Source organism: Protomyctophum parallelum (genome assembly GCF_964188405.1).
Source record: "Protomyctophum parallelum genome assembly, chromosome: 11".
NCBI classification, from domain to species: domain Eukaryota; kingdom Metazoa; phylum Chordata; class Actinopteri; order Myctophiformes; family Myctophidae; genus Protomyctophum; species Protomyctophum parallelum.
In genome coordinates this window covers 28,878,653-28,897,479 of record NC_139707.1, presented here as the reverse complement: position 1 = coordinate 28,897,479, position 18,827 = coordinate 28,878,653, and the positions used below count along the sequence as shown (strand labels likewise).

At 42.0% G+C, this 18,827-nt stretch overlaps 1 protein-coding gene across 1 annotated transcript in view; it reads left to right on the top strand.

The window, feature by feature from the left end:
- The first annotated feature begins 5,365 nt into the window (after positions 1 to 5,365).
- Positions 5,366 to 18,827, top strand: part of LOC310867306 (SH3 domain-binding protein 4) — a 55,980-nt gene continuing 42,518 nt past the window's right edge. The window contains exon 1 of the mRNA XM_083777253.1: positions 5,366 to 5,497. The gene's annotated coding sequence lies outside the window, so the exon portion shown is untranslated. The remainder of the gene's footprint in view (positions 5,498 to 18,827) is intronic.

Genomic DNA, 18,827 nt, shown 5'->3' with positions numbered 1-18,827 from the left:
ATCGTCGCCAGAACTGGTCGGCTAAGACTTGTGAATGTCGCCATCTCTTGCGACTAAGCAATCCGGTCTCCGGATAAATGGCCTGTGGTGATGAGGGATTTGGTCGCCCTATGAGGAAGTGGTTGGGGGTTAGCGGGTCTAGATCGCCTGCATTCAAAGAGACATAACCCAGGGGTCTGGAGTTCAGGATAGCTTCTATCTCTATTAGGACTGTGGCGAGTACTTCTTCTGAGACTACTTGTGTGCCTAGCATCACTCGCAGGATGGTCTTCACCGATCTCACTTCTCTTTCCCAGGCTCCTCTGAAGTGTGGGGAGGCGGGTGGATTGAACACGAAGTCTATTTGCATAGGAGCCATTTTCGCTTGGAGCTCTGGTTCCATGTGCCCGAAAGCCTCGCGCAGCTCTCTGCTTCCTCCGATGAAATTTGTGCCTCTATCACATCGGACTTCGAAGTGTTTCCCTCTGTGTCCTATGAACCGGCGCAGCGACATTAGGAATGGGTCTGTGCTCATGTTCGTAAGAGGAGTTCCATATGGATCGCTCGAGGTGTGAGGCATTTGAATATTATGCCCCAGCGCTTCTCTGTTCTCCTGCCAATTTTCAAGGTCATCGGCCCGAAGCAGTCCATTCCTGCTGAGTAGAATGTTGAGTCCATCAGCCTTAAGCTGGATTCTGGGAGATCAGCCATTCGTGGTACTTTGGGCTGTCCTTTCCACCTCTGACATTCGAAACAGCTCGTTTGATGCTTCTTTACGGCCTCTCTTCCTCTCAATATCCAGTATTTCCTTTGCAATTCGGCGAAGACTGGTTCTGCGCCTGAGTGTCCGAGGTTTTTATCGTGTTCAAGTAAAATAATAATAATAATAAATAAATAAAAAGGTAATTGTTCGTGTTGGCCCTGTTCGGGCCGGTCCAGTTAGGACCGGGCCATAATTTTTGGCTGAGAACTATATAGGGCCCACTGTAGCTGTTTGCTGTATTATACTGTCTGAAATGCATCTGCCGTATCCCAAAGCATTTTATAATGATAGTGTTTTACATTCATATTTCCTTAAATTCCTTATGCAGAGCAACTTGCATTAGCTGTTCCAAATATTGGCATTAAAAAAAGTTCAAGCACCAGAATAAGAGAAAAAGAGAGATGGAGAGAGAGAGATAGGATCATCGAGGGCAGTTGAGGTGAAGCATTGCACATTTCTGGATGTGTGCGTGCGTGCATGCATGCGTGCGTGCGACTACGTGTATATTACTCCTCCTGCAAGAGCCAAAGCACTAGAACTCAGGTGTTGCTCAGTGGCTGCCCACTGCCCCTAATACTGTAGTTATGATCCATTTAATGCAGAGGAAAAATGTCATTACGGGGATCAATTGCACAGTAAGTATAACTTAACCACTTCAGCACATAAACCCTTTAATCTTAGTGCAGACAGACCTGAGTTGCAATCAGGGGGGCAGTCAGACAGATATTTTGTGAAGCCACTAAGGAAATCGGGACATCCTGAAAGTTCATATAATGGCCTGTTGTGGCGCTGTCATTTGGCCCAAAAAAACCCATAGCCCCATAGAGGTCCATGTATTTGGGCCCAACTTCACCCAGACTGTATTACCTTAATAAACATGGTCATGAATACTTTCTGCTTCCAGTCACTAGTTTAAAGTCTAATTTCTCATGTCATAATATTATTCTTTTTGGAAAATTATGGCCCATTTATTAAGAAAATGACCATAAAGTCGCGTATGTTCTGAGGGGCGCCGCGTGGCTACCGTTACAGTCTATGATCGGGAGCCACCCCCTGTTCGAGTCAAAATAAAAACCAACGAAGAAGAAGGGGAGAAGTCCTGTCTCGTTGTCTGGGCCAGCCAATGGCCAGCTGGGCCCAAACGGATCTAGAAAGATGGCGATTTACAATTCAAGGACTGACTGGCTTCATCTTACGTCCATATCAGACCCGGCGAACGCTTTGTCCATATTTTTTTACAGTCTATGGTTGCAATACATGGATGTTTTTTGTTTGTTTTTTGTCTACACCTGGATGAACACGGAGCATAGTATTGACTGGATGGAGTGGAGGCTAGTTTGAATACAGCTACTTTCCCTTGTCCCAAAAGCAGTATACGTTCTCTTAAATGCACGATACTGAACCAAACAGGTTATGTATACAGGCCATTTGGATTGCACACTTCAGTCTAGGTTGTGTACTCCAGTCCAGAGTAAAGCTCCGCCTTGGGGTTTTTGCTCAAAGATGAAACGTTATGATTTTGTGTGACATTTTGCTAACTTGAATAGCGTATACAATTCAAAATAACCTGCAATTATCCTTACTTCTAAACTTGAGTTTAGCTGATGCAGGGCATTGCCCTTTGATTCATTGTACTGGCTGGCCTTTATCAGGCAATTAAGTGGGTCTTGTTCGAGGTAAATTATCTCTATTAATGTGCCATGGCAATTTGCAGCAACATCGAAATTGACAACCGGACCATAAAGTAAAACACCACATTTCTGAATGGGTAATATAGGCCCAGGCATGGAGTACAGTTTATTTCATTTACATAAATAATAGATAAAAACAAAAATATATATATATTAAAAGACTTATTTTTTACAGAAAAGAAAAGGAGCAGGAAGAAGATAAATCTTATTTATACCTGCCCCTATCATTAAAAGAAACATCTAATTGATGCTGCTACCATCCATACATTTTATATCACCATGATTACATCAAATAAAAAAGAAAGAAAAACAACAAAGACAAAAGAACATATAGAGCTCAACAAGAGAACAAACAAAAACAACGCTGAGGGAACAAAATAACACTTATATCTAACCTTCTAATTCATATTTTATAAATGTTTCCTTTTTAAACATTTTCTTAAACTGAAACACTGTTGTACAACTCTTCAACTCCTGGTTTTGTGAATTCCATAACTTTATACCTGTAACAGAAGTGCACATTTGTTTTAGTGTAGTCCGAGCGAACAGATGTTTAAAATGTCTTCTTCTATGGTCCTCATCCTCTGAGCTAAACACAAATGACTTCTGTAACTGTGTTGATAATGATCTGTTTTTCGCTCTGAACACCACTAATTCAACCACATCCATGATTTTCAAAACACCTGATAACATAAAAAGCCTATTGGTGTGTGCTCTGAAATATTCTTTATATTTTTGTAACATAATCAAAGGAGTCATATTACTCTTGAATGAGTTGCCCCATACTTATACACACACACACACACACACACACACACACACACACACACACACACACACACACACACACACACACACACACACACACACACACACACACACACACACACATATATATATATATATGTATATATATATATATATATTAGTACTTCAAAATTACCAGCAGAAATGCTGTGTATGATGTGAAGAGGTAATACCGGTAATTGCATTTGGATGCATGAGGCATAACCTATTAAATTGGTGGGCACTGGGCACACTGTCCTCACTTAACCCAGGGTTATTATGCATTCATGATCATGGCTTGACTTGACTTTGCGGTAGCAAATGCACACGGTTGTATACATGTTTTACAGTCTCTCTTAAACCATGGGTTATTCATAACCTAAAGAAGGTCTGTCATAGACTGAGGACTTTAGAATGTGCCATTAGTTATCCCATAAAAAGGCTCTAGAATGTAATTAGTCGTGGGATAAGACTGTTTATAGGCATTTTCTTAACTCTGTTATAGTTAAAATGGTCATGGAGAATCATGCCAGGCTGAATGGCATATTATTAATTAGGTTATCCGGATTAAAACCTACTCTATTAACGTCTTCAAGTTTAAGCACTTAAACCCTTTATTCTGTGTTAACTAATGCTTAGTTGACCGTGACTGGCTGTACACTTGGTCTGCTCTGCCTCCCGCCACGGCCTCTACAGCAAATCTTTTCACCAAAAATAGTCAATCTACAAGCTCACAATATGTCACATTGTGATGCATTGTGAACTTGTAGATTTGTTATTTTCTCCCGGAGTTTGGGACTCCCAGGGAGCCTTGTTAATAATATGGTTATTTGGAAAATAGCCGATTTACTTAAAGATTGGCTAACTTTGGAAACATTCAGAAAGACATCTTGAGAGATTGTGGAAAAAGTTAATTCATTTAGAAGAAATCTTCCCTTATGGGGGCCACCTGGCACAGAGTGATTTCTGCTGGGGTCTTATAGGCCAAATAGAATTTAGGGGTCCTCGACATGAAAATGTTTGAGAACCAACAGGTGCAGCAGCTTGTAGGCTGACCTCACTGGCCCCTCGCCAGCACAGAAGACCAGGTGGTGGTAGAGAGCCTCTCCACATCACCAGACATCCCTCCCCTTTGGGCCAACCAGAGACTATGAACCCTGGAAGGAGATGTCTGGTCACCTGGCCCTTTGCACCTCTGGAACTTTATAGTGCTGCATGGGGTACGAGGAGGGCCCCGGGACAGTATAACTTAGTGCTGGGGTTTCCCTTTTTACCCATTCTGCGTACTGTGAAATAAAATGTTAAATCAATCAATCAATCAATCAATCAATCAGGGGCCCGGGATAGTATAAGTTAACAGCCCTCACATGGGAGGGCTGTTAACTGGGAGGATGTCAGTGCCTGAAGAGTGACCGCCTCGCACTGCCTCGGAATATATAGGCCTGTATTTGTTAATGTTTTATCGTGTGTGTGTGTGTGTGTGTTTCAATATTTTTCAAAAATCAAAAATAGCTGTACAAGCTCGTATGCCAAGTTCTGTTATATTTCTGAATAGCCAACACATGGATGAAGCGGTTAAATGATTGTGACGCTATGTCAACTACTTTTGCTGGGGACCCCATGCCTGGACCAGAACCATACCCCCCACTGGCCCCAGGGCCCAGGACCCCACTTTGAGAATCACTGGTTTATAAAAAACAAATTACTGATCGTCAACCAACCCCTGATGGTATGCTGATGGAAATACACGTGAAGTGTTCCTATTGTGAAGAGTTGACTTCACTAACAGTTTAATAAACGCATAATAAACGAGGCAGTCAGTGACAGACAGTAGTACAGTGCCATGCCATTCATTCATTCATTTGGGATTCATTCACTAATTCTTGTTGGAACGACGCGGCTAAACAAATCTGAACGACGGATGAAATAAAAAACGCGAAAAATCTCGTTGATCACCATGTCTGAGAGAATGTGTAACTTGAAGCTCCCTGAAGGTGTCATCGTGTTGTGTGGGAAAATAAATGAAAAAACAAAAAACAAAAAAAGACCAAATCCTCCCAATCCCAGTGTAACATGATGCTCCTCCCTGTTCCCGTGACATCAGAGTGGAGGGGGTCTCTGCTCTCCCATCGTCGATTAGCAGCAGCTCAGCTACACAGAAACAAGTACAAGTTAAACTGGGGAGAGAGAGAGAGACTCGAGAGCACTTCACTACAACAGCCCGTTCATGTATCGTTTGGATTTGGATACAATCCGCAGAGTTGTTATAGTATCTCAGGTAAATTGCGGTCTTCTCTTTGATGCAGGTCTTTCCTTTGTATACTGTATGTGTGTCGAAGGCTTGGTGGTCTTTCTTTTTCCCCTCTGCCCAACAGAGAAAGAGGAGGTGAAAGAAACACGTTACTGAAAAGTGTTGTCGACTCCAGCGTTCATTCCACCTGGGAGCATATTTAGGTTCCCCTCTCTACGGTTCTTTAGGAATGAAAAGTTTGCGGTTTTTTAAAAACGGAATGCGGTAGAAAATGGATACAATACGCGCACAATGGGTCTGTTTTATCTTATGGCATAATAAATGGACACAGCTAAAAAGCGAAGCACGAGTCCTGTAGACACGGTGATTAGAATAGTCTTTTTGTCGTGCTACGTACATTATCTGACCCGTTTTGAATAGACGTTGTCAGTCATTGTCTTTAATCAAGGGTGATGTTATTATGTATCCTATGGGGACGTCTGTGCCGTCTCTGAAGTTATATATATAGCCTACACAAGCCTATTATATAGGATACACATTGTATTACATTTAACTACAACCCTAAGACAACAAACAAAAACAAAAAAATAGAAGGATTTGGCAGTGATTGAAACACTCGTATTTTAACACACCGAGGTAATGAAGGAAGTCTGCACTGTCTGTTATCGCATGGCTGACATGCGTTGCCATGGTATCAAAAAACCCAACTCTCCCTGGATTTGAAGTGAGAGGCTGGCATCATCATCATCATTAAGTTTAACCCTTAGCCCATGTCGGGCAGCTGGCTGGCTGCTCTGCCCTGGGGTTGGAAGTACAATTCCTAGAGCAACGGTAATCTCTATTTGATAATTTATTCATATTTGGTGCTTTCAATCGAAAACTATACAGGTATGCCTCAAAATGTGTTGAAATTACTTTACAACGGCCCAGTGAAATGATGTTTACATTGGGCATATCAAAGAAGAAGACATTCACACATTGGCTCTGTTTCCACAAACTGAGAAGTTAGGTTGACACTAACAGTAAAAGCTGGTAATTTGGGTAGGCTAATTATACATTAATTTGTGTTGGATAGCAACTTTAATAGCTAAACAGGAAGTTTGTTTTAGATGCATGATTGAATGGTTAATGACAAATGACAACGTAAATGCATCAAACTATGCAATGCATGAGAAGAAGAAAAAATAAAACTGTTAAAATAGTGTTCATGAACTAAACGATACAAAAGGCATGTAAAGATAGGCTATGTAGCTAATAATCGCCTCTGTCTGGTAGAAACCTCATGTCAAACTGTCACTTTTCAGGATTCAAATTCAAAATGAGCAAAAGTAGCAGATCTTCAAGCTAAAAACGTGATATTGTGGCACATTCGAGCTTGCAGATCTGCTACTTTTGATGCTTTTGTGTGACGCTGTAGTATGATCAAGTACGGCTTTAATTTACGGAAAACAAATAAACTAAGAAACAAAAAGTTATAATATGGAGATGAGATAGATTTTTACCTGACAGATATGATATAGTAGGTACATAGGTTATATAGTAAAGTAAAATTAAAACCATTAGTCAGTTATGACGATTTTTGTCAGACCCGCCCAGACAGACATGCTGCATTTTTGGGAGAGTTAAAATAACATTCCTCAATGAATTATGCATGGGACACTGTACCACCCTCCCACGATGTTTCACTTAGATAGCTGAGGCATGAGACCGTGGCTTACTTTGCTAGCAGCAGCTGTCAATCTCCATGCAGGGAAGTGTGTGCTTCTCTCTCCACGCTCATTAGAATATCTTTTAAACTACCTAAAGGATTCAGCAGGCCAGTGGTTCTCAAGGACCTCCCATTAAAGCTGCTATAAGCAATAATATGTCCAAATTTTAATGGCATTTTTATTTATTTTTGGTATTCAAACAGCCAGCAATAATGGTTAAAACGCTCCCACAAAAAATGTGTCTCTTTGACACATCTAGGGGCCACAATCTGCATTCAAAGATTTTACTAGAAGCTTTGTAATTGGTCGATTTGCCTGTCTACTTCTTGATTGGTTAGTCATTTTAACCGGGTTTTTTTTCGACCAATGACCAAGCTTCTAGGAACATCTTTGAATGCAGATTGTGGCCCCTAGATGTGTCACAGAGACTAAATTCTTTACTCATTGCTGGCTGTCTAAATCCCCAAAAAGTCATTAAAATTTGCTTATAGCAGCTTTAAGCGAAGATTCTTTTTCTTAATTATTAAAAATTCTACATTTTTCAAAAGGAACCAAGCTCCTGCGACACACTGTGAGCTTGTATATTGGCTATTTTTTAATAGCTTAAGAATATGGATAAAGTGTTTAATATATATTTTTTAAAGATTTTCTTAGGGATTTTATGCCTTTGTTGATAGGACAGTAGGCTGGCAGGAAATGGGGAAAAAGAGATAGGGAGTGACACGCAGCCAATATCATCGGGATTCGAACCCGCGACACACTGTCCGGTTGCAACCTAGGTGCCCGGACCTCTATGCAAGTGTCCCGGTCCCGGGCCAAAATAGTTGACAATTTTGATGATATTGCATACTTTTGCTGGGGCTGCCCTGGAAGGGCCCCTGGGGGTACCCGGACCCCCCCTCCCCCACACACTTTGAGAAACACTGCAGTAAGCAAAATTGTCCTCCAAGAACAACTTATCTGTGTTTTACCCCAAGTCTTGAAAAACCCAATTCTTAACTGCAACTGGAATTCTATTTCAATAGACTTCATTGTGTGAATGAATGAATGTGCATGCTTGCGATTCCAAATAAGATAAGACCATCCCCCCTGAGTCTGAACATGCAACAACGTGCATCTCCGTGTACCATTGCCAGCCGGGGCATGACAAGTACAGTTAATTACAGCAGTGGTTGATCTCAAACTTATTCATGTCAAGGACGGACCCCCCATATTGTATCGTATTTTAAATAGCATATCTACAAGCTCTGAGTGTGTAGATTGGCCATTTTCAAAAAGGCCTACAGCACAGCGTTAAAGTTGTCAATCTAGTCTTGATGCTATATTTACTCATTTTGCCTGTGTGGACCCCCTGAAACCCCCTCAAGAACACCTGTGTGTGGCCGTCCCCAGTCCTCACTATGAGAAACACTAGCATTACAGCATGCATTATGACACAGAGGAGAGCTCACTGGCATTGGCCCGGTGTCAAACAGAGGGGCTGCTGTGCATGCCACATTGCCACATTCCCACCCTCGCGCCCTTAGCCACCCCTGGCTGTCACCCTCCGCTGTCGACGAAGGAAGGGTACGCCAGAAATCATGTTAGATGTGAGTCATCCTGGAGGCTGACCCACCCCATTGTCATTGACCTCTAACCCTCGCACCAGGCATCATCTGGTGCTGTATCCAGATTGATGTACGATTTTACCAGGAAGGGAATAGCTGATCACGACTACGCTGATTCTCAACGTGTGTGTGTGTGTGTGTGTGTGTGTGTGTGTGTGTGTGTGTGTGTGTGTGTGTGTGTGTGTGTGTGTGTGTGTGTGTGGGGGGGGGGGGGGGGTCACTGGAAGATTCAAGGATGATGCATTCATTCCTATTGGCTCCTATTGTTTGGGGATTCACCATTGTAAATTAGTCTGTGACAAGATTTGTAACGACGAGCAGAGACTAGCTGAAGATCCGGATAAAAAGCCCAGAATGACTTTCTTCTGAACACTGCCCTCTGACCCCTGGCATTGTTGCAAGTGTACGTTTCCCCCTCCCCGTCTTCCCCTCTCACTTGAATAATGTATGATTTAATTTGGAACGCTGTGGCATTCCACACATTCCTCTCTACTTTATCCCCGTGGCCGTTTCACCTCGCTGTGTTTGTACTGCGAGCTGGGATAGTTGATAGTGGAAGCGAGGGCTGCTGAAGCCAGAGAAATACTTATATTATAGAATTATACTTTTCCAAGTAGACAAGATGTCTACAAATGGGTCTGTCTGTCTGTCTGTCTGTCTGTCAAATGTCTTGTGCACGCTGACTGTAGGCCAAGGAAGTACCTTTCACACACGCACACAGGCAAAATATGAAATATCCACATAAACAGAAGTACAAGAATACCTTGTACAAAGGACGTAAACACTGACAATGCAGTCAGAAAACAATCCAGGAGATTGGAGAACAATCCAGTTACAAAGTGCCTAGACAGCAGAACATTGTTACATACAGTACAATACAGTTGACATACTTGTCAGACACAGCAGACATAATATAATAGCTGATACTGAGAAACACACACACACACACACACACACACACACACACACACACACACACACACACACACACACACACACACACACACACACAGCATATAAAGTTGTTCCGATACTGATACCAGTATTGGAAAAGCTGCTGGGCACACAGGTTCGTAGTTTGAATCCACCCCTCTATGCCTTGAAAAGCTCGGGGACTTTTGGGCTATGACGTCATAGACTCACTAGCCACACATGCACTCAAAGATCCACACACTGGGAGGAGTCACGCCGTTAAATTAGACCCCGTCTTGTAATGTCTTGTCAGCGTGTCTGCTTGCTTGCTTGCAGTGCAAGCTGCACGCTGCATGGTGAGAAGACGTCTGCCAGGACTGATGTGCACGGCAGTTGCACTGCTGGTTGGAGCATAAACATGTACTTAAGCAAATTTACCCTGTGACTCATCATGCTGATTGAGCCAGAAGTGTTGGCCGCCTATAAACATGTCGACACACACACACACACACACACACACACACACACACACACACACACACACACACACACACACACACACGCACACACAAACAAACAAACAAAGTATTCTCTTGCTAGGGCTATTCCTATAGTGAGGCCTAGTCACCAACATATTATCCAGACCGAACTCACCTCTTCAGACTCCAACTCGTCCTCTAGCACTCCTTTCCCCTCATATCACTCCTTTTGTATGTTGTTTTTAGACAGATGCTACGTTTGTTTTTTAGTTTGAGGCACTATTGTTCTCATTGCACTCTACTTTCGTGAGTAACTTGTTGTTACCCTGTCGTTTTTCGACTAGGGTTCATGGCATTTACTCCGATTTCACACAGTTTGCAAGTCACTCTGGGTAATTAATGAGTGTTAGCTAAAATGCCTAAATTGTAAATTGTAACTCTGGCTGTGGAGGCTTGACAGTTCTGACTGAGATACGGCCGAGGTATGGGTGAGATACTCACTGCAGTTGATGGTTTCTGGGGGAGAATAAAAGGTTGGAATCCAGCAGTGCTGTGATGTAACACCTTATTCAAGCTGGCACAGCAGCACACAGGTAGTTATCACGGACTTATTTATTAGCCAAAATTACTTTTGCCTGCAAGTGATGCAGTACTTTTACTTTTACCACAGACTGGGGAGAAGAGGAGCACGTTGGGTGAAACAGTTAGACATGCACATTTATTCTAGGCACATAACTGTGTTCATGTCTTTGTAATTAGTTGGTCCCAGTAAGCCAGACTTACTCCTCTCTGTTCATCACCCTGTAAAAGATTAATTACCTTTTAATCAGACATTACTGTATGATTTAGGTGTCTAGCTGTCAAGGTAGAATATGGCACTCAGCACTGACTGGTACCAAGAAAAATAAGGGTTTTTAGCTACATTTTACTAGTGATAAGTAGTCGTTCCCCCTCTGAACAGCAGTGATGTGCATGTATCGGCCTAACTGAGGCTTAATAGTTCTATCTTCCCTCAGGACAGGCAATATCAGAGCTTTGGTTTCAGTCAGCCAAGGCCAGAAGGAATGCTTTACTTTTCCCTTCTCCCATTTTCTCTGTTCTGAGAACCAAGGCATCTGTGTCACTCACCCATGAAATTGCCAATGAATTCACCGGATTATCCGGTGAATTCATTGGCAATTTCATGGGTGCCCCTGCTGTCTGGTCTGCCACATTGTCACCGAGGTGATGTATTGTTACCGGGGATACCTTTAATGGTGCACCACAGCATGCTGCTGTGCTGTATGTGTACTGTCATATTCCTGTGAGGATCGCTCAAGCATCGCACACCCCTCGGTTTTCTCATGAATCACGAGTAGGCGAGAAGGCAGTATCTTCAAGGATGGGAGCTAGACAGAGCGACAGAGAGAGAGAGAGAGAGTCAGGAGAGATCTGGCAGCCCTCTCATCACAAAGGCATTTCCTCCCTGTTTCTGCAGCTCGGCCACTTCCTGCTGGGGAGAAGTCCTGCTTAAACACGTCGCAGCAGCAGGGTGGGTGTGTCCTTAATACAGTTGCTGTCAGGCAGAAACCTCCTATCTCCATATTTAACCTTTTTGTGTTTTTTGTTCCCCGTAAATGAATGCCCTACTTGATCATACTACAGCTTCACACAAAAGCAGCAAACCACTAGTTGCCTCTATACTCCCCTCTACACCAAAAAAATAGTTGTAAAAAAAAGCTGATCTACAAGCTCACAATGCGTCACGTTGCCATGTATTGTGAGCTTGTAGATCAGCTATTTTTGCCAAATGCTCCGCTCAGAATAGGGTTGCTGGGGTTCAAGTCTAACATGCTAATCCTGTAGCCAGACTTGCAGATACAAGCAGACTGCGTGTCTTAAGCTAATGTGGTAATGTAAGGAGTGAAAACCGGACATAATGAACAAAGCTTGTTCTGTTCTAATGCGCTTGTATAAATATTCCCCCGTTATGGGACCCATAAGGTCAATAGACGAGTTCAAGGCTGGGTCATATTCTGTGGAGTGGCAGATTCCACGCGGGTGATTAAGGAAGTTGTACTTGAACTCTGCTGTACTGTGAGTTAGTTTTCTTTTAATGTTCTGTTCTCGTATGGGCTTTAGCGGCAGCTTTTATCACCAGAATGCTTTGTACTCGGCTACTCGCATGCATTGTCCTTCATCAATCTTGTAAAACTACTTGGATCCAGAGAACATTGTACACTACACATAGATGGATATGCGATGTCATTCTCACTGTCATCAGCAGCACATCCATATGATGAACGAGCAGTTCCGAAAATACTCAAAAGTGTGATTAGCTTTGTCGTTCAATGATCATAGAAGTAATCTACAGCAGTGGTTCTCAATGTTTTCATGCAGTGACCATCATGTGGGTACTTACAGGTTGAGAATCACTGTTCTACTGTACAACCTGCCACATTTTAGTTCTCAAATGACGTAGCTACTCTGAAGCGTTATGATTTCAGAGAACATCAGCGTTGGCAGCCCCTTTCCTTTGGGCTTCTGGAACTGCATTCAGTTCTGTGCAGAAAGGCTGAGAAGTACTAAGGTTGGATATCCCTTTCCCATTGTCACACTTTGGCACATTCTGATTTCTGATAAGAGAGTAGTCATGATGATAAGCAATGATACGTGCCCAGTGCCTTAATGTGGGAAGTGGTGATACAAGTACTGTAGCACTAGCACTAAAGATTAAGTCCTCATTTTAGATTTGTTTTCTTTGAAATCTTCAGAATCAGGTTTTAAGTGTCACTACAGTCTTCTAACGTTTCTTAGAAGAATGGGTTCGCTTGGCAATATCTTACCAGTTGAAGACGATTGGCTTTGTGCTTTCCCTGCCACCACTGTAATAAAGAGGCATTTGGCTCTAGTCTATTCCCGAGGGATGTCAACACGGCAGGATGTGAATTGCTGAATGAAAGGAGTGGCATGGATGGTAGTTTCATAGTGGGGATTGCCAGCGGAAAGGGGCAATGTTTCCCTATACGTGACAGAACTGAATCGTGTGTGGTAATCTGTTTACGGGGCTGCATTAGTTGAGTTTACTGGCCACTGATGTAGCAGCCTGGTGAGTGTGGCCACCTCGCTTCGTTGCCCATTGAAGGAATTACAGGAACAGAGGTTGGGATTATGATTTTAACCACTTTCAACCTGGCATCCCGTTTTGAACATACAGTATAATGGTAGGCGATTTCTAAATGCTCACAACGTGTGAGTCACAGTGTTAGACAGTGCAAGGTTATTTTCCACTTGTAGTGCAGTGATGTATGTATTATGGCTTAAAGGTATATTCAGTGATTTCACTCAAAAAACCTTAGGTTTCGTTTTTGGCTGTGGGACCCAGCCTTTCGTCCAATCAGGATAGAGAGTCAAAAACGAAACCTAAGGTTTTTTGACCCCCAGGGGTTAACTGGGGACAGGGAGGAACTCCTTATATGGCCAGCACACTCTATAGTAGGGAGGATTATCACAACAAAACAAAAAAATAAGTGATATTTGAATTAAGTGAAATCACTGAATATACCTTTAAATGGTTCAAACAAATTGTATTTATTTATCCATGGCTTTGGTTTGTCTTGCAAGGGGCCCTATCACTGCCAGTGTCTGGCCATTTCCAGCTCCAGCCAAGCAATTCCCAGTCTGTCTCTGTTAGTTCCTTTGTGCTTTCTGACACATTGGTTCCCCTGCATCCCCGCATATCACCCTCCGTTTCTGACTTTCTTCTCCCCTTCAGACAAGTTGACAGACAGGCTCTGAATCCATTTGAGGTTAACAGGTACTATGCCTGGCAAACTGAATTACAAATAAGGACAGCAAAACAAAAGCTGTGAGTGACTGGTTCTCACTTAGCCACGGCTAAGGACAATTCACCCGAGTCACTAAACTATCTCGGCAGTTAAATGCTTGTCTGTAAATAATTTAGTGGTTTTTATTACACTTTCGTGTAACTATGAAGACGTAATGGCTGTTTAAAGTCAGATGGGGCATGGTAAGGGGAGCTGAATTGAAAGCACCCCCATATTGATTGAGTCTTTGTCTATTTTCTTTTTACACTTACATCTTAACTTTAACACAAAGTGACAGAAAGCCAGAAACCACATTTCACCCACTGTACTCTGAAGAGTGTTCCCACTTATCATTCAGGGTGAGGTGTGTCTTAAAATATTTGCCTCTTTGCTACTTGTGCAGATCGTGTGATTAAAGAAAAAGATTTTCAGAAACGGGCCACCGTGGGATACAGAGACCATATTTTGGCACATTTTTCATTTCATTTATTTATTTATTCTGAACATATTAAAACATAAATGAACAGACAAAGGAAATAAAGGAAAACTTTGATTTAAAACAAATGAAAATAAATTAAAGATAAAAAAACAAAGATATATCTATCTATTTTAAATTATGTTCGAAAAAGGAGTAGGAAGAAGTTTAAGAAGTTAAAAACGTATAGAGTCTTACACATTAACAAAGTGTGTCAGCATTTAATATTGTGAAACAGCGGTTAGTCTGTGTTGCTGCTGTGTTGTCAAGGCGCTAAAGAAAGTACCTGCATTAGAGCCAAGGACATTCCTTCCCGTCTCAATCCCCAGATCAGATGCATGAGGCAGCATTAACATTTAATTCCTCACATTGTGTCGACCCCAGGGAGGGAGCCAGTGTTTGCTCTAGCCAGTAAGTGTTGCCATGTATAAGTGATATTGTATAGTTGTGGGTTCACTAGGTTGCGTTTTTTCAGGCTTGTTTCTGAAGTGTAGTTGCTTATTTGGGATTTCTTCTTAAATGTTTTTTAAAAGAGTGGTTCTCAAACATTTTCATGTCAAGGAAACCCCATAAATTAATAGGCTTTCTAATTAATGAATAATAATAATGAAGTGCATTTTTATAGAACATTTCCAAGTGCTCAAAGCGCTTTACAATGGTTCATTCATTCATACATTGGGAGGTGAAACGGCGAACAGTCGACACCAGCGTCCTCACTTCCTACTTTCACACACCAATGGTGGCAAGCGAACTCATTGGAGGCAATGTAGGGTTCTGTCAGTGTCTTGCCCAAGAAGACACTTCGACATTTAGACAGGAGAAAGGCGCTCACGTTGTGAGCTTGTAGAGTACAGTACTGGTTTTCATAGACCTGGTTGCTTATTTCTCTCACAAAATCCGGCAAACACTGTGTGCCGCCTTAGCAGCTATATGGCGGAACAGGGAGTCTTTCTGACATCCCATTACCAGAGACATTAGCTGAGCCACATAATAGCCCTGCTCTCGCCCAGCGTTTTATTATCAGGGCGGCTTTTTGTTCATTTGCGTGACAGAGTTTTATTGTTGACAGTGGGTTGTCTCAGATTTACGTACAGAGGGCCGATAGGGCTCCACCCCACCATTGTTCTCTGTTACGTTTGTATGTAGATGTGTGTGTGTTGTTGCGGTGGTGGAGGAGGTTAAACATTCCAGGGTAGTCAGGAGGAGAGAATGAGAGCACAGGTTTGGATAGTCTGTCTGCAGACCACCCAGGCCTTTATGCATGCACACAGATGGACACACCAGTGACACCACCTACATTGACCGTTTATACCCTCACTTACGCTCCCCTACCGCTCTCACCCTATCCTGTTTCAGAGGCCCATATAAGTCATGGCATGACAGGAAGCTAATTGTTACCAGAGTAGAAATTGACAGAGGGTAGAGGACCGACTTACATCATCACTTGTAATCATGTGTGGACCCCAAAGCAAAAGTCCCTTTTGACATTTTGTTACTTTAGTAAAAGTACAAAAGTATTTTCAAAATACTTTAATGTGCTGCTTGAGTGTTCTTAGTTACTTGTACTTAGTTACTTGGTCCATATCGGATCTGTGTCGTCAACTTTAGTTAAAATGCACTGTAATATGAATGTTCAGTAATAATACAGCTATAATCATTCTTTACCTGTTTATTTGACAATATGAATCAATCACGTATGGCAGCTGACTCACATTTATTCCTCTACAAGTATTCACATATAACAATTCACCGAAGGGATCCACCGAAAGGGAAATTCTTGGCCGAAACTGAATATAGGACATAGTTGGCCGAATACCGAATTTCCGAATATGATTAAAAGTATATATATTTTTTCCTATCATTGCTGTCATGGCCGTACTTTAAAGCTACCTGATTTATGGCAAAATAAATGGTTATGGCAAAGAAATCACTATTATGGGTCCATAAAACATTTATTCAGCTCTTTTGAATGCATTATTGCATATACTATTCAGTGATATATTTTCTGCCTATTCGGGCCGAAACCGAATAGGCCGAAAATACATACATACATTTTCTGCCGAATATTTTCTGCGGCCGAATATTCGGTGCATCACCAATAACAATAAAATAATAATGAATGGACATGCAAAAACAGTATTTTTCTTTTTCATTATAACTGACCTATAGTACAATTTATTAAAAGCAATCCACCTGCAATGATTTCCGTAATTAGATTGATTAAGCCATTAAACATCTAAGGGTTGGACAGGTGGTGTCAAGGTGGCCACAGTGCACACACCAGATGTTGCTAATGCTCAGTAGTTCCAAAATAGTGCATGGGTCCCTTTGAGTGTTTTCTCTGAATGTTGCTGCAGAGAAGACCACGTCATTATCATAAGTGCCGGGTCAGAACAGGGCTGCATTACACGTGTACAGAACGATGACATAGCTTTGTTTAAACAATGACTGTTGTACAGTACACTGTTTCTTTCTACCCTGTGTTGTTAGCATTTAACCCATTAAGAGCTCAGGCTAATTCTACAAATGTCTTCTAAATCAGTAGTTCTCAAAACATTTTCGTGGAAGGACCCCCACAATTGGCCACGGACCCCCGCATCTGAAACTGTTTTGTGCCAGGGACCCCTCAGAAGAGTTAAAAATGTAAAACGATTCAAGAGTTTTCAAAAATGTTCAAAAATGCTTGCAAGCGCTGCAAATCTAAAATGACACAGATTCTTAACCAAGATCACTGATCACTGAAGCTCATTGTTTAGCAGTGTGTTCACAGTGGCTCACCCTTTGCCCTGCTACTGGTCTGGTACCCTACTTGAATTACTCATGGCCTAGTAAAAATGGATCAGTTGCAGACTATCTCTAAACTCTGTCAATATAGTATCTATCTTCCACCAATTCCTTCAGTGAGCTCACAATGCTATGACTTATGAATTGAAAAACATAAACAAGGAGAAGCTTGTTTTGTTGTTGGCATCTTATATGAACCAGGGTGCTCCACTGACCCACATGCTGTTTGTAAGACTGCATCTTGTAAGTGCTTGTACTGACGTGTTGACCTGTATAGTACATGTCTCAGAACCCTAGTGCAAACTAGGCCAACACATTTGGACCACACAAGAAATAAACACAGTGAAGCAAAAATAAATACAGTAGACCCACACTAAGCCTGATTTATACTTATTTATACTATACTATACTTTGGTTGCGTGCCGGTGTCATTCACTCAACATAACAGATCTACAAGCCTGCAAAACAGCGCGTTGTGAGCTTGTAGATCTGCTTTTTTCAGTGGCCGCCGACACGGCACGAAAACAAGTATAAATAAGGCATTACAGGGATGGAAGAAGCTATAGTGTCATCCCCAAACTATGCAGAGGGAAGGGCACATGTCTGGACATGTTCGTGGAATCTTAACTCACTCAACATCTTCACACTGTCACTGTTTTCCACTATTGGCATTGTAAAATACGTAGTAGCATATATACGCTATGCATTTTAAACATTGTATAGAGACATAGTGGTTTTCAATAGAGATTTACCGATACAATTGTTTCCCTTCCCGATTCTGGTACCCATAACTTGCCCGTCGATCCGACCGATACCAGTGTGTAATTCGGAAAAACAAATATCTAGCCAAACAAAAGGCAATATAATGCCTTGGGCCATGGCTGCTGCCATTCATCTGGATGTTTCATGAGGGCTACTGGGAAATACTTGATATAAACAGAAAATGTGAGAGGGGCGGTGTGGAGCAGCAGTATCTCGGATCTCCAGTGCTCTGCAGATGGGATTCGCCAATATAGACATAATAATATGTAATTTATTTAAATTGTCAATATATCTTGCAGCCTTCTTAGTGACAGCCCCTAGTTATGAGTTGATAGCTGAACATCTTTAGCCCATCAGGTGGTGAACTTACAGTTATTATCTTGCACATTTATATTCTTACATTTGAAACTTAGACAAAATTACATCTGCTCATAATTTGTTATTCTCTTTGTATGCATCTCGCGTGCATCCTTCCTGCCTTAATTTATTTTACTGTAGCTATGGATGCGTTGGTGCAGTAGTGCATGCTGCGCAGAGGAAACTGAGAGATCAAAGTTATTCCGATCACGCACACGCAGACATGCACGCACACACACACACACACACACACACACACACACACACACACACACACACACACACACACACACACACACACACACACACACACACACACACACACACACACACACACACACACACACACACACACACAAGCCTGTACAGTACAGCCTAATCTATACAACCTATTCATTATAGCTGTAGCTATTTCAAAAGTTGTAGGAAGCTGAAAAAAGCTTCACATTCAAAGCATCCCAAGCAC